The following is a 21,455-nucleotide window of genomic DNA, read 5'->3' as shown; positions in this document are numbered from 1 at the left end:
AACCCTCCCACACAAACTCCTGTACCCACAAATACAATCATTTCCTAAATAATTTTTCATTCATATCCATTTGTAATAATGGGGAGAAGACAGTAGTAGAGATTCCTTCTATTAAGAAACAATGATTTTTAGGGTAGTCAAAGGAAAAACGCATCAAGTATCTTCATTCTTATGTAAAATCGCATGGAAAAAAGATGGTGGAAAATTCAAACAAATCTCCAAGTTGAGAAACACTGCCTTCCCTAGTTATTTAAACTGGAAGCAGGCTACCATTTTCTGTCAGTCCACATATTCAGATATTGATACATTCTACTCATACATTCCTATTATGAATTCTTCTCTCCAGTACTTTGCTAGTGTTATGTGAGAATGCAGATTTCCTGTCTGCACATGGATGAATCCATTTGACTTGACAGATTCTCCTTAAATATTCCCATAAGCAAGGACATGTTCAGTGTCTCAACTTATGGTATTCTCCCTTGTGAGCCATGGGTATGATACATGAGGACACAAGGACTCCTGCATAAGAACTGGATTAACGGGGGCTCGTTCCATCTAGCTTCCTCCTTGAGTTTATTCACATTCTTTTGCAAAGACACACACTCTGCAGACAGCCATGGGAACCTTTAAATATCCTACTTAGGCAGTGGAACATGCAAATTATATTAAGCATTTAGGGAAATGAGAGGAAAAATCATGTATGGAAAGAGGGGCTTGAGAGACAGACATACAGACAGATGGAGAGACAGAGACAGAGACAGAGACAGCGACAGAGAGAGAAGGTAATCCTTCACAAATGTTCAAGGAGAGGGAATAAGGATGTATGCTCACACAAACACATACTTAAGACGAGATGCTAGAGGGCGAATGTGGGGATTTTTATATCCATAGCAACAGAGAGAATGATGGATGAGGTGGATGTGTCAAGAGAAAGAGTAAATAAAATAAAGGAGAGGATAAAAAGAATATCTGAGAACTCCTGCAGGGGAATGAAGAGAAAAGAGGGCAGGAATTATCTTCGGGTGTGTTTATTAATGGTTCTCATCAATGGGAGCTGTGAAATATTTTGTTTGGACATAAGTATATTCTGGATCAGAATCTAGAGACAGGAATAAAGAGAATATGTTACTATATAAACAAAACGGGCCCACTCTTTGTGTATATAGGATTATACAGCCAATCACTGAGGGCTCTTGAGCACGAAGGAAAGGGGAAAATGCAGAGAAGGCCCTGCCATGAATAGTGTGAGGACACAAAGACCCCATTACATCATAATATGCTGAGTAGGAGGTGTTATAAAGGGCAAGTGGGGCAAAAAGATATTGAGACAGACAGCCCAGGGGCTCTGCCACTCTATCATGGTCCTGTGGTCATCTCTATTCTTGACAGTCTCCCTGGAGAGTAGAAGTAAGAGAACCCCACCATCCCACTCACTCTGGAACAAAACGCCAAAGCCTAGGCACCTAGGAGCCTCTTGTGGAGGGGAGAAAAAAGGAACTGGGGAGGGGAAAAGGTAGAGAAGAAGTGCGCCCCGAGTGTGGGGTTGAGAGGGGCACTAACTCCTGACAGAGATGTGAGCAGGATGCCCAGTGAGAAACAATGGAGACTTACTGTGGGCAGGGTGTTTGGTAGAAGGATCACTGCCTGTTCAAAGTGGACAGTGACATCCCTGCCCACCAGGTCTCAGTGGGAAACAGAGTCTGTCTAGCCTGTACTCATCTCCACTTGTCTGCTTGTCCCTTTAGGACTGGGAATGCTTTTCTGAGAGGCCAGAGAAGCCAGGACTTGCCTAAGAACATCCTGAGAACCAGTTGACAGAAAAGTGGTCACAAAATACAAGCCAAAGACTGCTGAATCTACTCCCTTAGAAGGAAATGATCCCTGCTGGACCCACCAGAACTATAGCTTTCCATTCTGAGGTGAGACAGTCCCTGTAGCATTTTGGGGGGGCACCTGCGGCTTAGGAAGGGAAGGTGCAGAGAGACCCATGGCCTATACTCTTGGCTTTAAGCATAGAACATGGCCTGAACTAGATGGATGGTGGCTGGTCCACCAAAAGGCATTAGACTGGCCGTGGTTTTCACAAAGAGGGAGGAGGCAGTATGACTGGGTGACTGAAGCTGGGGAAGGATGTAGGACAAAACCCTAAAGGGGTTTGGAGGTTTGGGTGGCCTGGAGGCTGGAAGAGATCTCAGAGGTCATGTGGTCCAATCTCCTCCTTTGATAGAAAGGGCTAAGTTTAGTCAAAAGGGGAGGTGTGTGGCCAGGGTTACAGTACAGCCAGGAAGCTTTCCATTCTGAGGTGAGACAGAACCTGTCAGATGGGGGACACCTGTGGCTCAGGAGGAAGGTCCAGGGAGACCCATGGGCTATGGGAGGCTTTAGTCAGAACTGCCTGGATGGGAGCTGGACTATCAAAAAGTATTAGATTGGCTGTGTTTTTGTCATAGAGGGAGAAGGCTGTTTGAGTGGGTGAAGTGAGCTGCAAAGGGATGTAGGAGAGGAGTCTTAAGGGGATTTTAGGTGTGAGGCAAGGAGCCTGGAAGAGATCTCAGAGTTCATCTTGTCCAATCTCCTCATTGACAGAAAGGGCTAAGTGAAGTGAAGAAGAGGGGAGGAGTTTGGTTTACTTTACAAAGCCAGGAAGAGAAGGGACAAAAGCATGTCCTGAGTTTAGGATCCTCTTGTTTGCCAATCTAGCTGGCTTACATCTTGGCTTACCTCTCCTAAGAGCCAAGCATCATGCACTCAGATTGCCTAAGAATGAGGTGGAGAAATTCCCCATAGAGCCAAGACTTCTGTGAGTCTTCAGTCAATGAGGAGAAGAGATCAAGTAAGGGGTTTGGATCAGCCTCTGCAGAAGTGACCTTCCCTGAATTCCTTTCATTTTGGAAACCAGGGATTTGCACATCCCACTCCTTCTTTCTGGAAGCTCCTTGAACATTTCCTTGGGATTTTGAGGTAAATGCCTAATAGACAAGATCCATCTTGCTGATCTCAGAGAATTCCTCCTCTGCAGTCTCTCATCTTGTTGAAGGAGAAGTACTTGGACAATAGGAATGGGGTAGACTTGGTCAATGATGGGTATCTTGGAGGGAATAGGGTTCAAGAAAGACTTCATAGACTTGGGTTCAGTGACATTTGGGCTTTCAATAATCACATGTGTAGTGAAGAACATGAACTGAATGAAGGTGGGAATTGTGAGTTGTTTAAAGGAACCTCCTTGGGCTAGAGAAGTATACTTGGGGAAAGCAGGGTGGGGAAGGAAGCCTGAGTTAACAGCCCCCCTAGTTCAGGGCAAATGTGGCTTCATTGTGCCGGTCTGTGGGGCTGTCTCAAACAGGAAGAGGGAATTTGCCCAATCTTGAAGAATTCAGCTCAGGGACATCCCTCACTAACATTGTCTCCCTGATTCCAAAAAGTTTGAAGAGGGAAAGATGAGGGCAGAAGCAGTACCCAGTCCAATTTGTAAGGACAAATGGGAGCAGGAATATGAGAAGGCAACTTCCCGAGGAGAGCTTTAATTTTAAGTACTTCATCACCAAGCCCCACACTCCAGTAATTAATGTAGTAAATAAAATTCTTTTTTAAAAACATTATTTTATTTGGTCCTTTCCAAAAATTATTCTTTGGAAACAAAGATCATTTTCCTTTCCTCCCCCCCTCCCACCACCTCTCCCATAGGTGATGCGCGATTCCACTGGGTATCACGTGTCCTTGATTCGAACCCATTTCCATGTTGTTGGTATTGGCATTAAGTGTTTATTTAGTCTCTTCTCAGTCATATCCCCTCAATCCCTGTAGTCAAGCAGTTGCTTTTCATCGGTGTTTTTACTCCCATGGTTTATCCTCTGCTTGTGGATAGTGTTCTTTAGATCCCTGCAGATTGTTCAGGGACATTGCATTGTCCCTAATGGAGAAGTCCATTATGTTCGATTGTACCATAGTATATCAGTCTCTGTGTACAATGTTTTCCTGGTTAGTAAATAAAATTCTTAAGGAAAAACCCAACAGAAAAAATGGGTGTTAAATAAATCCCCCTACTGTCTGACCAAAGATCCATCCAAAAAGGGTTGAGAGAGAAGGTAAGAGACACACATACTAATATTCACACCAACACGGTGATAGATACAGGTTTTCACACCTGATTCACACACTCCTGAACCCCTAAATCCAATCATTTAAAATTATTTTCATTGATTTCCTTCAGGAATCTTGGAGAGAAGAATAAAGGGGAGTGTCAAAAGGGCCTTGAGAAACATCTGCCTGAATAAGGAGGAGAACTGAGGAAGCCAAAAGGGAATGGAGTTGAGCACATTCATTCTTTTGGGAAAATTCCAAAGAAGAGGTCAGTAGAAGGCTAAGATACATCATCCCCTGTGCAGGATCCCTGTTTATCTGGTTATTTAGACATGGAGGAGCACTCAGCCATTCTCTCTTCCCCCATATATTCCAGTATACTGGAAGTCTCTTTATGGATTCATATTAGGAATTCTCCTCTATACCCCCTTGGTGTCCAGAATTTAGCACTGACCAGTCCATTCTAGGCATTAATGACTCCCTGTGTGATCTATGGAGCCAACTGGTATAAAAACTCTTGTATTTGGGGTGGAGAGATTCACTGTATTCTCCCTTGAGAAGTGTCATATGATTATTCAAGTGTGCTTCTCCTTGTTCACATACATCAGTTCTTGGGTAGCTTCTATCTCTATGTGAGTTCTGCATTGGTGAGAGCTGATTCCATCCAGATTCCTCTTCCTGTGGTCCACATATTCCCTCTTTACTCCCACATGAGAGGAATGAGACACTGTCTGTGGACACCAATAAGAGTCTTCCAAAGCCCATCCCAGGGAGAAAAGGAGCAAAATACTTTTTGGCATACAGAGAAGAGAGAGAACCCCACATATAAATCAGAGAGTGGAAGATAAAGCTCTGTCTATCTGCCTGGTTATCTTTCTGGTTATCTATCTATTTATTTATCTATCTATCAGTCTGGAGAGAATATATGTAGATATATAGGAAGAGAGAGAGAATCTCTGAGTGCCTAGAGATGGAGGAGGAGGAGGACAAGGGTTGATTGCTGAGGTTTTTGAGGACCTAGGATGTGTAAGACCTGGAAATTAATTGATAGAACCAGTATAAGTAATTCTGGAGAGGAATAAGCAGGGGGAAGCCTGAGGATTTAGAAATGTGAATATATTCTCTTTCCTCATACCCAGGAGATTTCATAAATTCTCTGCTTTTTTATACACATAAATGTTCCTTTATTTTTTGCAAACTAATTATTATTTTTTGTATACTTTATTTTTTCATTGTAAGTTATTTATTTAGTGAATTTAGAACATTATTCCTTGGTTACAAGAAGCATATTCTTTCCCTCCCTTCCCTCCCCCCTCTCTTCCAGTAGCTGACTCACAATTCCAGTGGGTATTACATGTTTGCTTGATCAAAATCTATTTCCATGTTGTTGATGTTTGCATTAGGATGTTCATTTAGAGTATGCATCCTCAATCATATCCCCTTGACCCATGTAATCAAGCAGTTGTTTTTCTTCTGTGTTTCTACTCCCACAGTTTTTCCTCTGAATGTGGACAGGGTTCTTTCTCGCAGATCCCTCCAAGTTGTTCAGGATCACAACATTGCCACTAATGAAGAAACCCATTACATTTGATTGTACTACAGTGTATCAGTCTCTGTATACAATGTTCTCCTGGTTCTGCTCCTCTGACTCTGCATCAATTGCTGGAGGTCATTCCAGTTCACATGGAATAGCTCCAGTTCATTTTTCCTTTGAGCACAATAGTATTCCTACACCAACTGATACCAGAATTTGTTCAGTCATTCCTCAATTGAAGGACATCCCCTCATTTTCCAATTTTTTGTCACCACAAAGAATGCAGCTATCAATATTCTTGTACAAGTCTTTTTCCTTAGTATCTCTTTGGGGTACAAACCCAGCAGTGGTATGGCTGGATCAAAGGGCATATAGTGTTGTCATTCCCTTTGGGCATAGTTCCAAATTGCCTCCAGAATTGTTGGATCAATTCACAACTCCACCAACAATGCATTAATGTCCCAACTTTGTCACATCCAATCCAGCAATCATTGCTTTCCTTTGCTGTCATGTTAGCCAATCTACTAGGTGTGAGATGATGCTCAGAGTTGTTTTGATTTGTATCTCTCTGATTATGAGGGATTTAGATCACTTTTTCATGTGTTTATTAATAGTTTTGATTTCTTTAACTGAAAATTGCCTAATCATGTCCCTTGCCCATTTATCAATTGTAGAATAGCTTGATTTTTTTGTTCAATTGATTTAGCTCTTTTTGAATTTGAGTAATTAAACCTTTGTCAGAGGTTTTGGTTATGAAGATTGTTTCCCAATTTGTTGCTTCCCTTCAAATTTTGTTTGCATTCTTTTTTGTTGTACGAAACCTTTTTAATTTAGTGTGATCAAAGTTATTTATTTTACATTTTGTGAGTTTTCTAGCCCCTCCTTGGTTTTAAAATGTAGAGAATAGATACATCAACAAAATGGGCTGGATCTTTCTGTATATAGAGTTATATATGGTCAAATACTGAGATCTGTCAAGCAGGAAGGGAAGGAGGAAATGAATAGATCCGTTTGATGAGAATAGTCTGATGACACAAAGACCCCATTACATCATAATATGCTGACTGGAGGAGGCAGGGTCATAAGAGGCAGCAGAGGTGTAGGGATAGAGACAGCCCTGGCACTCTGGTCATCCTTCACAGTCACTGGAGTCATCTCCCTTCTTCACAGACTCCCTGGAGAGAGCAGAAGTAAGGAATGTCCATCTCCCCATACCCTAATGAACAAGCCCAACCCCTTGGGGACCCTTATAGCATTGATGGTGAAGAAAAGTGGGAAAGGAGGCAGGGATGGTGATTACTGAAGTAAAAATGGGGCCTGAGAGTGTTGCAGTAAGAGAGATGCTGACTGCTGACAAAGAAGTTAGTGGGATACCCAGTGCTAGACCATACAGTTTGGGGTAGGGTTGTGGGAGGACCTCTGCCACACCAAGATGGTCACTGACATCACTGCGCACCATATCTCTTCTTTGAGGGATTAACAAGGGGAGGGTCTGGCAAGCCAGAACTCATCTTCTCTCATCTGATTATCACCTTAGGGCTGCTGATGGATGTCTGAGAGGGGAGAGGGGTCCAGAAATTTACCCAAAGGCCATTCTGAGGATCGGTTGGCAGAAAAGTGGTCACAACACACAAGCCACAGACTGCTGGATCCAGTCCCAAAAGAAAGAAAAGATCCCTGCCCATCCCTCTGGAACAACAGCTTTCCATTCTGAGGTGAGACAGACCCTGTAGGATGGGGGACACCTGTGGCTCTGGAGGAAGGTCCAGGGAGACCCTTGGCCTATGGGAGGCTTTAGTCAGAACCAGCTGGATGGCAGCTGGACCATCAAAAAGCATTAGAGTGGTAGTGCTTTTGTCACTGAGGTAGGAGGCTATTTGACTTGGTGAAGTGAGTTGCAGGGGGATGTAGGAGAGGAGTCTGAAAGGACTTGTATAATGGAGAATGGAAGAGATCTCAGAGGTCATCTTCTCCAACCTAATCTTTTGACAGGAAGGGCTAAGTGAAGTGAACAAGAGGGGGGAGGAGTTTGGTCTAGGTTACACAGCCAGGAAGGGAAGGGGCAAAAAGCAGGTCCTGAGTCCAGGATCCTTTTGTCTGCCAAGCTAGCTGACTTACATTTTGGCAGCTACCTCTTCTGAGAGCCAAGCGTCTTGCACTCAGGTTGCCTCAGAATGAGGTAGAGAAATTCCCCATAGAGCCAGGACTTCTGTGAGTCTTCAGTCAATGAGGAGAAGAAAAGGGGTTGGATCAGCCTCTGGAGAAGTGACCTTCCCTGAATTTCTTTCAGTTAGGAAAACAGGGATTTGCACACCCCACTCCTATTTTCTGGAACCTCCTTGAACATTTCCCTGGGATTTAGAGGTTAAAGCTTAGGCAAGGTCCATCTTGCTGATCTCAGAGAATTCCTCCCCTGGAGTCTCAGCTTGTTGAAGGAGTACTTGGACAATAGCAATAACATAGAGATGGGTAAGAATGGGTACCATGGAGCAAATGGGAGTTAAGAAAGGCTTGGTGTAGACATGGGTTGAGTGCCACTTGGGCTTTCAATAATCACATGGATAGCAAAGAACATGAACTCAATGAAGGTGGGAATTGTGAGTTGTTTAAAGGGACGGACCTCCTTGTGCTATAGAAGGATCCTTGGGGAAAACAGGGTGGGGAAGGAAGTCTGAATGAACAGCCCCTAGTTCAGGGCAAATGGGGCCACTTCTAAGGCCTCATTGAGCTGGTCTTATGGACTATCTCAAACAGAAAGAGGGGATTTGCTCCATCTGGAAGAGATCAGCTCAAGCACATCTCTCACTAACATTGTCTTCCTGATTCCAAAAAGGTTGAAGAGGGAAAGATGAGGGCAGAAGCAGTACCCAGTCCAATCTGTAAGGGCAAATGGGACCAGGAATATGTGCCCAGGAGAGCTTTTTTATTTTAAGTATTTCATCAAAAAACTCCAAACTCCCAAAATTAAATAAAATTTTTAAAGGAAAACCCAACCCAAAATAGTTGTGGGGTCTATATATATCCCTCTACTGTCTGCCTAAGGATCCCTCCAAAAAGGGATGGGAGAGAAGGCAGAAGACATACACACAAATATTCACACTGACAGAGAGATAGGTACATACAGGCTTTTACATCACGTTCCCACACACTCCTATAGTCCTAGATTCAATCATTTAAATAAAATTTTCATTGATATCCTTCAGGAATCTTGGAGAGAAGACTAAAGGGGAGTGTCAAAAGGGCCTGAATTCCTTCTTCCTGAATTAGGAGGAGAGATTAAGAGGCCCAAGGCAAAGGAGTTCAGCATGTTGATTCCTTTGGGAAAATTCCAAAGAGGAGGTCAGTAGAAGGCTAAGATACATCATCCCCTGAGCAGGATCCCTGTTTATCTCGTTATTTAGACATGGAGGAGCACTCATTCTTTCTCTCTTGTCCCATATATTCTAGCATTGCTGTGTTGTCTTCATGGATTAATATTAGTCATTCTCCTCTATACCCCTCTGTTGGGCAGAATTCAGCACTGACCAGTCCTTTCTAGGCATTAATGTAACTTCCTGTGTGAAATATGGAGCCAATTGCATTGAAATCTCTTGTATTTGGGGTGCGGAGATTCACTGTATGGAAGAGTCACATGATTATTCCAGTGTGCTTCTCCTTGTTCACATACATCAGTCCTTGGGGAGCTTCTATCTCTATATGAATCCTGCTTTGGTGAGAGCTGATTCCATCCAGATTCCTCTTCCTGTGGTCCACATATTCCCTCCTTACTCTATATATGAGGAATAAGACACTGTCTGTGGACACCAATAGGAGTCTTCCAAAGTCCATCCCAGGCAGGAGAGTAAAAGCAAAATACTTTCATATATACAGAGAGGAGACAGGAGAGAGGAGAGCCCATATATAAATCAGATAAAGTAAAATAAAGCTATACTAGCCTATCTCTCTATCTTTCTATCTGTCCGTCTGTCTATCCATCCATCTATCTGTCTGTCTGTCTGTCTATCCATCTATCTATCAAGAGAGAATATATGTAGATATATGGGAAGAGAGAGAGAATTTATGAGTACCGAGACATGGAGTAGGAGGAAAAGGGTGATTGCTGAGGGTTCTGAGGACAGAGGATGTGTAAGTCCTGGAAATGAATAGAGAGAACGAGTATGATTAATGCTGTAGAGGAAAAAGGAGGGGATAGCCTGAGGTCTTAGAAAGCTGAATATATTCTCTGTCCTCATAACACAGGTAATGTCATACATTTTCTACATTTCTATACACACAAATGTTCTTTTATACACTGTGTGAGAGACTCCAGAGTCATAGGAATGTGGAGAGTAGATATATCAATGAAATGGGCATGGTCTTTCTGTATATAGGGTTATACACTCACACATTGAGGTCTCCCAAGCAAGAAGGGAAGGGGGAGATGAAGAGATCCCCCTGATGAGAATAGTCTGATGACACAAAGACCCCATTACATCATAATATGCTGACTGGAGGGGGCAGGGTCATAAGAGGCAGCAGAGGTGTAGGGATAGAGACAGCCCTGGGGCTCTGGCCATCCATCACAGTCACTGTAGTCATCTCCCTCCTTGACAGACTCCCTGGAGAGAACTGAAGTAAGGAATTTCTATCTCCTCTCACCCACCTGAACTAGACCAGTCCCTTTGGGGCTCCTTGTGGCACTGATGGTGAGGGAGGGGAAAAGGAGGAGGCAGGAAGGGGGGATGATGGAATGAAAATGGAGCCTGAGAGTATTGCAGTGAGAGGGGCACTGACTTCTGTCAGAGAACTTACTGGGATTCCCATTGCTAGACCATGGAGATTGGGGTAGGGTTGTTGGGAGAAGGGCTTCTGCCTCACCAAGGTGGGCAGTGACGTCAGTGCCCACCACATCTCTGATTGGAGGGATTAACAAAGGGGAGGGTCTGGCAAGACAGAACTCATCTTCTCCTGTCTGCTTGTGCCCCTAGGGCTGCTAATGGATGTCTGAGAGGGGAGAGGGGTCCAGAAATTTGCCCAAAGGCCATTCTGAGGATCGGTTGGCAGAAAAGTGGTCACAACACACAAGCCACAGACTGCTGCATCTAGTCCCAAAAGAAAGAAAGGATCCCTGTTCATCCCTCCGGAACAACAGCTTTCCATTCTGAGGTGAGACAGACCCTTGCAGGACAGGGGACACCTGTGGCTCAGGACAAATATCTAGGGAGATCCTGGGAGGTTTTAGGCATAGAAGGTGGGCTGAACTAGCTGGAAGGGGGCTGGCCCATGAAAAAGCATTAGACTGGTAGTGTTTTTGTCATAGAGGGAGGAGGTTGTTTGGGTGAAGGGAGCATCAGAGGAATGTAAGAGAGGAGTCGGAACGGGTTTGTAGGTTTGACTCAAATGGAGCCTGGAAGAGATCTCAGAGTTCATCTTGTCCAACCTCCTCACATGACAGAAAGGGCTAAGTGAAGTGAAGAAGAGGGGAGGAGTTTGATCTATTTTACAAAGCCAGGAAGGGAAGGGGCAAAAGCAGGTCCCGAGTTAAGGATCCTCTTGTTTGCCAAGCTTAGCTGGCTTACATCTTGGCAGCTACCTCCTCTGAGAGCCAAGCATCCTGCACTCAGGTTGCCTCAGCATGATGTGGAGAAATTCCCCCAAAAGCCAAGACTTCTCTAAGTCTTCAGTCATGGAGGAGAAGAGATCAAGTAAGGGGTTTGGATCAGCCTCTGCAGAAGTGACTTTCCCTGAATTCCTTTCATTTTGGAAACCAGGGATTTGCACATCCCACTCCTTCTTTCTGGAAGCTCCTTGAACATTTCCCTGGGATTTAGAGGTTAAAGCTTAGGCAAGGTCCATCTTGCTGATATCAGAGGTCTCTTCCTCTGGAGTCTCAAATTGTTGAAGGAGTACTTGGACATTAGGAATGGGATAGAGAAGGGCAAAGAACAGGTATCATGGAGGGAATGGGAGTTAAGAAAGGCTTGGTAGACATGGGTTCAGTGCCATTTGGGCTTTTAATAATCACATGGATAGTGAAAAACATGAACTGAATGAAGGTGGGAATTGTGAGTTGTTTAAAGGAACCTCATTTTGCTATAGAAGGATCCTTGGGGAAAGCAGGGTGGGGAAGCAAGTCTGAATTAACAACCCCTAGATGAGGACAAATGTGCCATTTCCATGGCCTCATTGAGCCGGTCTGTGGGGCTATCCTGACCAGGAAGAGGGGATTTGCCCCATCTTGAAGAGATCAGCTCAAGGGCATCTCTCACTAACATTGTTTCCATGATTCCAAAAAGATTGAAGAGGAAAAGATGAGGGCAAAAGCAGTACTCAGGCCAATTTGTAAGGACAAATGGGAGCAGAAATATATAAAGGCAACTTCCCAAGGGGAGCTTTAATTTTAAGTATTTTATCAACAAGCCCCAAACTCCAGCAATTACTGTAGTAAATAAAATACTTACGGGAAAACAAAACTCAAAATGTGGGTGTTGGGTCTACATAAATCCCTCTACTGTCTGACCAAGGATCCTCTACTGTCTGACCAAGGGGATGGAAAGAAGGAAGGACACACTCATACAAATATTCACACCTACACAGAGATAGATGCATGATTTCACAGCAGATTCACACACACTCCTGTACCCCTAAATTCAATCATTAAAATTTTTTTTTCATTGATATTCTTCAGGAATCTTGGAGAGAAGACTAAACGAGAGTGACAAAAAGGCCTTGAGAAAAATCTGCCTGAATTACAAGGAGAGATTAAGAGGCCAAAGGCAAAGGAGTTGTACTGGTTGATTCCTTTGGAAATATACCAAGGAAAAGATCAGTAGAAGGCTAAGATATATCATCCCCTGAGAAGGATCCCTATTTATTTGGTTATTTAGACGTGGACGAGCACTCAGCCATTCTCTCTTCCCCCATATATTCAGGTATTTCGGTGTTCCCATTATGAATTTATATTAGGAATTCTCATCTATACCCTTTTGGTGTCCAGAATTCTGCACTGACCAGTACTTTCTAAGCATGAAAGACTCCATGTGTGATCTATGGAGCCAATTAGTATGAAAACTCTTGTATTTGGGATGCAGAGATTCACTGTATTCTCCCCTGGGCCGTGACATATGATTATTCAAGTATGCTTCTCCTTGTTCATATACATCAGTCCTTAGGTAGCTTCTATCTCTATATGAGTCCTGCATTGGTGAGAGCTGATTCCATCCAGATTCCTCTTCCTGTGATCTGTACATTCCCTCTTTACTGTCATATATGAGGAATAAGACACCGTCTGTGGACACCAATAGGAGTCTTCCAAAGCCCATCCCAGGGAGAGTTCTGGAAGCTGATTCCTTTCAGGTATACAGAGAGGAGAGAGAAGGGATGATTGCTGAGGGCTGTGAGGACACAGGATGTGTAAGACCTGGAAATGAACTGATAGAACCGAAATAAGTAATTCTGGAGAGGAATAATGAGGGGGCAGCCTGAGGACTTAGAAATGTGAATATATTCTCTTTCCTCATAACCAGGAGGTTTCATATATTCTCTACATTTTTATACACATAAATGATCCTTTATAGAATATGTGAGAGACTCCAGACTCATAGGAATGTGGAGAGTAGATATATCAATGAAATGGGCCTGGTCTTTCTGTATATAGGGTTATACACTCACACATTGAGGTCCCCAAGCAGGAAGGGAAGGGGGAGATGAAGAGATCCCACTACAGAGAATAGTCTGATGACACAAAGACCCGATTGAATCATAAAATGCTGATGGGGGGCAGAGTTATAAGAGGCAGCAGAGGTGTAGGGATAGAGACAGCCCTGGGGCTGTGACCTTCCTTCTAAGCCACTGTAGTCATCTCCCTCCATGAAAGACTCCCTGGAGAGAGCAGAAGTAAGGAACCTCCATCTCCCCTCACCCTCCTAAACAAACCCAACCCCTTGGGGCCCCTTGTAGCATTGAATGTGAGGGAGGGGAAAAGGAGGCAGAGAGGGGGAATGATGGATTGAAAATGGAGCCTGAGAGCATTGGAGTGAGAGGGGAACTGACTGCTGGCACAGAGGTTAGTGGGATGTCCATAGGTAGACCATGGAGATTGGGAGGATAGGGTTGTTGGGAGAAGGACCTCACCAAGGTGAGCACTGACATCACTGCTTACCACGTCTCTGCTTGGAGAGTTTAACAAGGGGAGGGTCTGGCTAGGCAGAACTCATCTTCCCTTGTGTGCTTATCACCATAGAGCTGCTAATGAATGTGTAAGAGGGGAGAGAGGTCCAGAAATTTACCCAAAGGCCACTCTGAGGATCAGTTGGCAGAAAAGTGGTCACGAAACACAAGCCACAGACTGCTGAATCCAGTTCCAAAAGAAAGAAAAGATCCCTGCTCATCCCTCCAGAACAACAGCTTTCCATTCTGAGGTGAGGCAGTCCCTATAGGATGGGGGGAAACCTGTGCCTCATGAGGAAGGTTCAGGGACAGGCATGGGCTATGGGAGGCTTTAATCAAAACCAGCTATGGCTGGACATTTAAAAAGCATTAGAGTGCCAGTGTTTCTGTCATAAAAGGAGGAGGCTGTTTGACTGGGTGAAGGGAGCTGGAAAAGCAATGACAGAGAGGAGTCTAAAGGGGCTTGTAGATTTGAGTCTAAAGGAGCTTATATCTCAGAGGTCACCCTGTTCTGTGTCCTCATTTGACAGAAGGGGCTAAATGAAGTGAATAAGAAGGGAGGAGTTTGATCAATTTTACACAGCCATGAACGTAAGGGAGAAAAGCAGGTTCTGCATCTAGGATCCTCTTGTCTGCCAAGCTAGCTGGCTTACATCTTGGCAGCTACCTCTTCTGGGAGCCAAGTTTTATGCACTCAGGTTGCCTCATGAACAAATTCCCTATAGAGCCAGGACTTCTGTGAGTCTTCAGTCATGGAGGAGAAGAGATCAAGTAAGGGGTTTGGATCAGTCTCTGGAGAAGTGACCTTCCCTGAATTTCTTTCATTTAGTAGAACTGAAACTAGCACATTCCACTCATACTTTCTGGAAGATCCTTGAACATTTCCCTGGGATTTAGAGATAAATATTAGGCAAGGCTCCTCTTGCTGATCTCAGAGAATTCCTCCGCTGCAGTCTCAACTTGTTGAAGGAGTACTTGGACATTAGGAATGGCATAGAGATGGGCAAAGATGGATATCATAGAGGGAATGGGGAACAAGAAAGACTTCATAGACTTGGGTTCAGTACCATTTTGGCTTTCAATAATCACATGTATAGTGAAGAACATGAACTGAATGAACTGAATGAAGGTGAGAATTGTGAGTTGTTTAAAGGAACCTCCTTGGGCTATAGAAGTATCCTTGGGGAAATCAGGGTGGGGAAGGAAGCCCTGAATTAACAGCCTCTAGATCAGGGCAAATGTGCCACTTCCATGGCTTTATTGAGCCAGTCTGTGGGGCTGTCTCAAACAGGAAGAGGGAATTTGTCCCATCTTGAAGAGATCAGCTCAAGGACATCTCTCACTAACATTGCCTCCCTCATTCCAAAAAGTTTGAAGAGGGAAAGCTGAGGTCAGAAGCAGTAGGTCAATCCAATTTTTAAGAACAAATGGGACCAGAAATATATGAAGGCAACTTCCCCAGGAGTACTATGAGCATTTTATCAACAAGCCCAAAACTCACTCCAGCAATTACTGTAGTGAACACAAATCTTCAGGGAAAACCCTAAAAAATGAGTGATGGATCAACATAAATCCCTATTACTTTCTGACCAGGGATCCATCCAACAAGGGATGGGAGAAAAGGCAGGAGACACACACACACACACACAAATATTTAGACTGACACACAGGGTTGGACACCAGTTACCTACACACTGCTGTACCCCTAAACGCAATCATTTAAAAAAGAATTTTCATTGATATCCTTCAGGAACCATGAAGACTAAAATGGAGTGCCAAAAAGCCATTGAGAAATACCTGCCTTGGTTAGGAGGAGAACTGAGGAATCCAAAGGGGAAAACACTTGAGAATTTTGATTAATATGTAAAATCCTAATGAATAGGTCAGTGGAAGGCTTGGATCTATCATCCCCTGAGCAGGATCCATGACTTTTCAGATGATTTAGACATGGAGGAGCACTGAGCCATTCTCTCTTCCCCCATATATTCAGGTATTGCTGTGTTCTCTTCATTGATTCATTTTAGGAATTCTCATGTATACCCCCTTGGTGTCCAGAATTCACCACTATTCAGTCCTTCCTAGGCATTAGTGAATCCCTGTGTGATCTATGGAGCCAATTGGTAAGAAAACTCTTGTATTTGGGGTGCAGAGATTCACTGTATTCTCCCTTGGGGTGTACCATATGATTATTCAAGTGTAGTGCTTCTTTACATACATGAGTCCTCGGGTTGCTACTTTCTATATATGAATCCAGCACTGGTGAAAGCTGATTCCATCTAGATGCCTCTTCTGTGGTCCACATATTCCCTCTTTACTCCTATATGTGAGGAATGAGACACTGTCTGTAGACTCCAAAGGGAGTCTCCCAAAGCCCATCCCACAGAGAGTAGAAGAAGAATCCTTTCAGGTATACAGAGAGGAGAGAAGAGAGCCCATATATAAATCAGAGGAGGACAAATCTTTATCTATCAATGAAAAGAGAATATATGTAGATATATAGGAATAGAGAGAATCTGTGAGTGCCTAGACATGGCAGAGGAGGAGGAGAAGAGATAATTCTGAGGTTTCTGATGACCCAGGATTGTGTAAATCATGAAAATGAACTGATAGAATCAGTATAAGTAATGCTGGAGAGAAATAAGGGCAGGGTTGCCAGAGGACTTGGAATTCTGAATATATTCTCTGTCATCACAACACAGGAGATGCCATACATTCTCTGCATTTTCATACACACAAAAGTTCCTTTTTAAAATGTTAGAGACTCCAGTCATAGTAATGCAGAGAATAAATATATCAATGAAATGGGTCTGATCTTTCTGTATATATGATTATAGGGCCTAACATGGAAGCCTTCAGAGCAGGAATGGGAAGATGGAGATGAAGAGATTCCCCTGATGGGAATAGTCTGATGACACAAAGACTGCAATACATCATAATATGCTGACTGGAGGGAGCTTTATTATAAGAGGCAGCCTAGGTATAGGGATAGACACAGCCCATGGGCTCTGGCTATCCACAAAAGTCTCCCTCTTTGCCAGGCTCCCAGGAAAGAGCAGAAATAAGGAATCTCCATCTCCCCTCAACCTCTTGAAAAATCCAAACCTCTAATTGCCCCTTTATAGCATTGATGATGAGGGAGGGGGAAAAAGGCAGGGACAGAAAAAGGAGCCTGAGAGATTTGGAGTAAGAGGAGTAATGACTCCTCTTAGTTAGTGGGAAACCCATTTGAGAGACCATGCAAATTGGAGTAAGGTTGTTCGAAGGAGAACCAGTGCCTGACCAAGGAGGGCACTGACATAACTGCACACCAGGTATCTGCTAGGAGAGGATACAAAGGGGAGGGTCTGGGTCGACTGAACTCTTTTCCTCTTGTCTGCTTGTCCCCAGAGGACTGCTAATAGATGTTGAAGAGGGGAAGAGGTCCAGAAATTTACCCAAAGGGCACCCTGAGGATCCCTTGTCAGAAAAGTCATCAGGAAACACAAGCGACAGACTGCTGAATCCAGGTCCAAGGCAAAGAAATTATCCGTGCTGGTCCCCCTAGAACAGTTGCTTTCCATTCTGAAGTAAGCCAGTCCCTGTAGCATGGGAGGGGGCATCTGTGGATCAGGAGGAAAATCCAGGGAGACCCATGAGCTATGGGAGGCCTCTGCCATAGAACATGGGCTGAATTAGCTGGATGAGAGATTTCATACCAAAAGGCATTATTAATAGTGTTGTCATAGAGGGTAAAGGCTGATTGCCTGGTTGAAAGGAACTGGGAAGTGACATTGGAGAGGACTCTGAAGGGACTTTTACAGGTTTGGGGGGCCTGGAGGCTGGAAGAAATCTCAGAGAAAATCATGTCCAACCTCTTCATTTGAAAGAAAGGACAAAGTGAATCCAAGAGGAGGACAGGGTTTTGTTCCAGGTTACAGTATAACCAGGAAGGGGTAAATCCAGTTCTAAGTCCATGAGGTCATGAGCCAAGCTTCATGTACTCAGGTTGCCTCAGAAACAGGTGGAGAAATTCCGCATTGAGCCAGGACTTCTGGGAATCTTCAGATAGAAAAAAGAGATCAAATGATGAGGGATTTTGGATCAGACTGGGGTAGATGTGACCTTTCCTGAATTTCATTCATTTGGGAAATCAGGGACTTTCTCATTTCCCTCGAACTTTCTGGTACCTCCTTGAACATTTTCCTGGGATGTAGAGGTAGAATCCTAGAGAAGATCCATCTCTCTAATCTCAGAGAATTCCTCTCCTAGAGTATGAGCTGCTGAAGGACTTATCTTGTGCATTAAGAAAATGGGGTAGATGGGCAAGGAGGGGTACCATGGAGGGACAGGGACGTACATAGACTTGGTAGACATGGACTGAGTGGCTTCTGGGCTTTCAATAATCACAGGGAAAGTGGAGATCACAGACTGAACAAAGGTGGGAATTACAAGCTGTTTAAAGGAACCTGCTTGGGCTGCAGAAGGGTTCTAGGGGAAATCGGGGTAGGGATGGAAGCCTGCTGAATCACAATCCCTGCTCTAGACCTCATTAGCCCCTACATTTCCCACCCAGGCTAATCTGGGAAGTTCTTCCAAGCAGGGCAGAAGGCTTCTACTACAACCTGCAGAGGTCATCCTTATGGCAAGTCTCTCTTTAACATTGTCTCTCTGTTGCCAGCAGCCTGAAGAAAAAGATGAGGCCTGAAGCAAGAGTCCAGTGCAGTTATTTGTAAACATGGGGCCAGGGATATGAGAGAGCATCCTCCCAGGAAGGCTAAAGGCCCTTTTAATAGGCCCACCCTTATTCCTACAAATACTCTAGTTAACAGGAATCTAAAAAAAGCACAAAGCAGAAATCTCAGAGAAAATCATGTCCAACCTCTTCATTTGAAAGAAAGGACTAAGTGAATCCAAGAGGAGGACAGGGTTTTGTTCCAGGTTACAGTATAACCAGGAAGGGGTAAATCCAGTTTTCAGTCCATGAGGTCATGAGCCAAGCTTCATGTACTCAGGTTGCCTTAGAAACAGTAGAGAAATTCCCCATTGAGCCAGGACTTCTGGGAGTCTTCAGATAGTGAAAAGAGATCAAATGATGAGGGATTTTGGATCAGAGTGGGGTAGGTGTGACCTTCCCTAATTTCTTTCATTTAGGAAATCAGGGATTTTCTCATCTCCCTCGAACTTTCTGGAACCTCCTTGAACATTTTCCTGGGATGTAGAGGTAGAATCCTAGACAAGGTCCACTTTTCTAATCTCAGAGAATTCCTCTTCTAGAGTATAAGCCCTTGAAGGAGTTATCTAGGGCATTAACAAAATGGGATAGATGGGCAAAGAGGGGTACCATGGAGGGACAGGGACGTACAAAGACTTGGTAGACATGGACTGAGTGGCTTCTGGGCTTTCAATAACCACAGGGAAAGTGGAGATCACAGACTGAACAAAGGTGGGAATTGCAAGCTGTTTAAAGGAACCTGCTTGGTCTGCAGAAGGGTTCCAGGGGAAATCAGGATAGGGATGGAAGCCTGCTGAATCACAATCCCTGCTCTAGACCTCATCGGCCCCTACATTTCCCACCCAGGTTAATCTGGGAAGTTCCTCCAAGCAGGGGAGAAGGCTTCTACTACAACCTGCAGAGGTCAATGTTATGGACAGTCTCTCTTTGACATTGTCTCTCTGTTGCCAACAGCCTGAAGACAAAGATGAGGCCTGAAGCAGGAGTCCAGTGAAGTTATTCGTGAAAATGGGGCCAGGGATATGAGAGAGCATCCTCCCAGGAAGGCTAAAGGCCCTTCTTAATAGGCCCACCCTTATTCCTACAAATACTCTAGTTAACAGAAATCTAAAAGAAAGCACAAAGCAGAAGGTGTCTCCACTCCAACCTGACATCTTCCAACCTGCTACCATGGATCCAACAAATGTTGCAGTGCAGCATGGGATACTCCCACATGAACCCCACCCAGCCCCTCAGCCAGCCACACACCCAGAGAAGACACTGCCATGCTCACATGCAAATTCTTGTTCCCCCAAATCACTTCATAGAATGTTGTCATCCCCATCCATTGGCAGTTACGGTGGCAGAAGCCCGAAGGCGGCCCACAGAGGCACTTTCAGATACACATGCCTGACTGAGGCAGAAGAGTCATGGCAACCCAAGGCAACACAGGCTGGCAATATTCATTCCTATGGAATGCGATGGTGGAAGAGTCAGACATCTCTCCTCCTCGGTGAGCTTCCCTTCTTTGCTTATTGAGCCTGAATGAGTGCTCCCCCATTGGCCCTGCCCAGCCCTAGACTGGAATATGAGAGGAGGGTCTCCTGAAGAATGGTATTCTGAATTCTCTGCGGCATTCCCATGCTATTGAGATCTGAGCACTCCCGCGTGCTCTCTAGGGATTGCTGATTCCTTATCGGGCCCCCTTACAGCCCCCCAGAAGCCCCTAGATTGGGTAGCGGCCATCTTGGAGGCCTCGTGCACCAGAACCCAGCGGGCCCAATGGGGTGGGCTTTTGAAGGGCTGACGCAGGGACGTGTGGACACACAGCAGAGGGGCCCCGGGCAGCAATAACGGTGCCTGTGCCTCCCTCCGTCCATGCCGGGCTCCCGGGATGGCCACAGTGTGTAACAGCCCCGCACCAGGCCACTTGCAGCAGCAAAGGTGGGAGCGAGGAGATGAGCCGCAGTGGGTGCGTGGGGAGCCGCCTGGAAGCGCACGCGGCGGAGCTGGACGTGGGTGGGGGGTGGCGCGAGAGGAGCTGAGGCCAGGCGGGTGGGCGGGTGATGCCCGTTGGCGGCCGATGGAGGGGGGAGGGAGTTGACGCAGGAGCCCTGCAGAATGTCCAAGCCCTGATGTCACTGGCCATCAGCTCTGAGAGGGGGAGGGGCGCCTAGCCAGGGCTCAGCTCCGCTAGGCTACGGCTCCCCCTCTGGCTGAGAATGGCTACTGCACAGGAGACAGATGTGGGGAACCGCCCTAAGCCCAGGGGGCTGGGAGACCTGTGGGCAGGGAGCACAAGCTGAGGACCTGGGACAGCTCCCGGGGCAGGGAAAGGGTCCCAGACTGGTTCCTCCAGACCTGGCCTTGCACCCGGGCTGTGACAGCCCTGCAGGAGTGGGGCACATGTGGCTCTGGCGGGGGAAGGGGGGGGGCAGGGACACTGTGAAGTCAAGAAGTAAGGCAGGGGCTTGGCCAAGGCTCACACAGACAGCAAAGGGCCAAAGACGGCCTGGGAGCCTGCCAGGGTAGCTGCCTTTCATCTCCTGGGCTCTGCTTCCACTGGGAGCCAAGCTAAAGTGGCCCAAATTCCCTGCAAGCTACTCCAGCACAGCTGCTGAAGAAATTTCCCTCAGAGCTAGGGATGCTGGCAGGCTTCAGACTTCAACCTGGCCTAAGGGAGGGACCAATCACTCCCCTGGCCTTTGGGTCAAAAGGGGATGGACAGCCCCCAAGATGAGCCTGAGCACAATCCCTTGGCTTCTCCACTTGTGAAATTGGGATGACTCAGAACTGACTCCATTTGGGCTCTCCTTCAACGTTTCCTGACCCTTGTAGGTAGCAGGCTGGGCAAAGTCCTTTTCTCCTGCCCTCAGACAATTCTCTCTCTGGGAGGGGGACTGCTATGTGTGTGAAGGAGGGCCTTTGAGAGTCCAAATGGGGCAGAGGTGGTCAAGAGTTGGCCAAAGGATCAGAGAGCCTTGGAGTGGGAAGAGGGTGGGG

The 21,455-nt window shown here is 45.4% G+C and overlaps 2 long non-coding RNA genes across 4 annotated transcripts in view; both read left to right on the top strand.

Annotated features, from left to right (window-relative positions):
- Nucleotides 1-18,437, top strand: part of LOC130456106 (uncharacterized) — a 47,289-nt gene extending 28,852 nt beyond the window's left edge. Inside the window, exon 6 of one of the 2 annotated variants that reach the window (XR_008914449.1) lies at nucleotides 18,423-18,437. This is a non-coding gene — a long non-coding RNA (uncharacterized LOC130456106). Of the gene's footprint in view, nucleotides 1-18,419 lie in introns of both variants that reach the window. The other variant, XR_008914450.1, reaches the window with a different exon arrangement.
- Nucleotides 1,261-15,645, top strand: LOC103097646 (uncharacterized). Of its 2 annotated transcripts, XR_008914540.1 has the most exons (10): nucleotides 1,261-1,407; nucleotides 1,746-1,919; nucleotides 4,211-4,348; nucleotides 7,152-7,329; nucleotides 8,818-8,953; nucleotides 10,582-10,759; nucleotides 12,282-12,525; nucleotides 13,836-14,013; nucleotides 14,293-14,891; nucleotides 15,513-15,627. It is a non-coding gene; the product is annotated as an uncharacterized LOC103097646 (long non-coding RNA). The 2 variants fall into 2 exon arrangements; XR_008914539.1 differs by lacking the exon at nucleotides 14,293-14,891 and having other exon boundaries at nucleotides 15,513-15,645.
- Nucleotides 18,438-21,455: the final 3,018 nt, after the last annotated feature.

The sequence above is a fragment of the Monodelphis domestica genome, chromosome X (assembly GCF_027887165.1).
Source record: "Monodelphis domestica isolate mMonDom1 chromosome X, mMonDom1.pri, whole genome shotgun sequence".
NCBI lineage: Eukaryota > Metazoa > Chordata > Mammalia > Didelphimorphia > Didelphidae > Monodelphis > Monodelphis domestica.
Note: the sequence above shows the minus strand (reverse complement) of the source record. Positions and strands in the feature narration are given on the sequence as shown.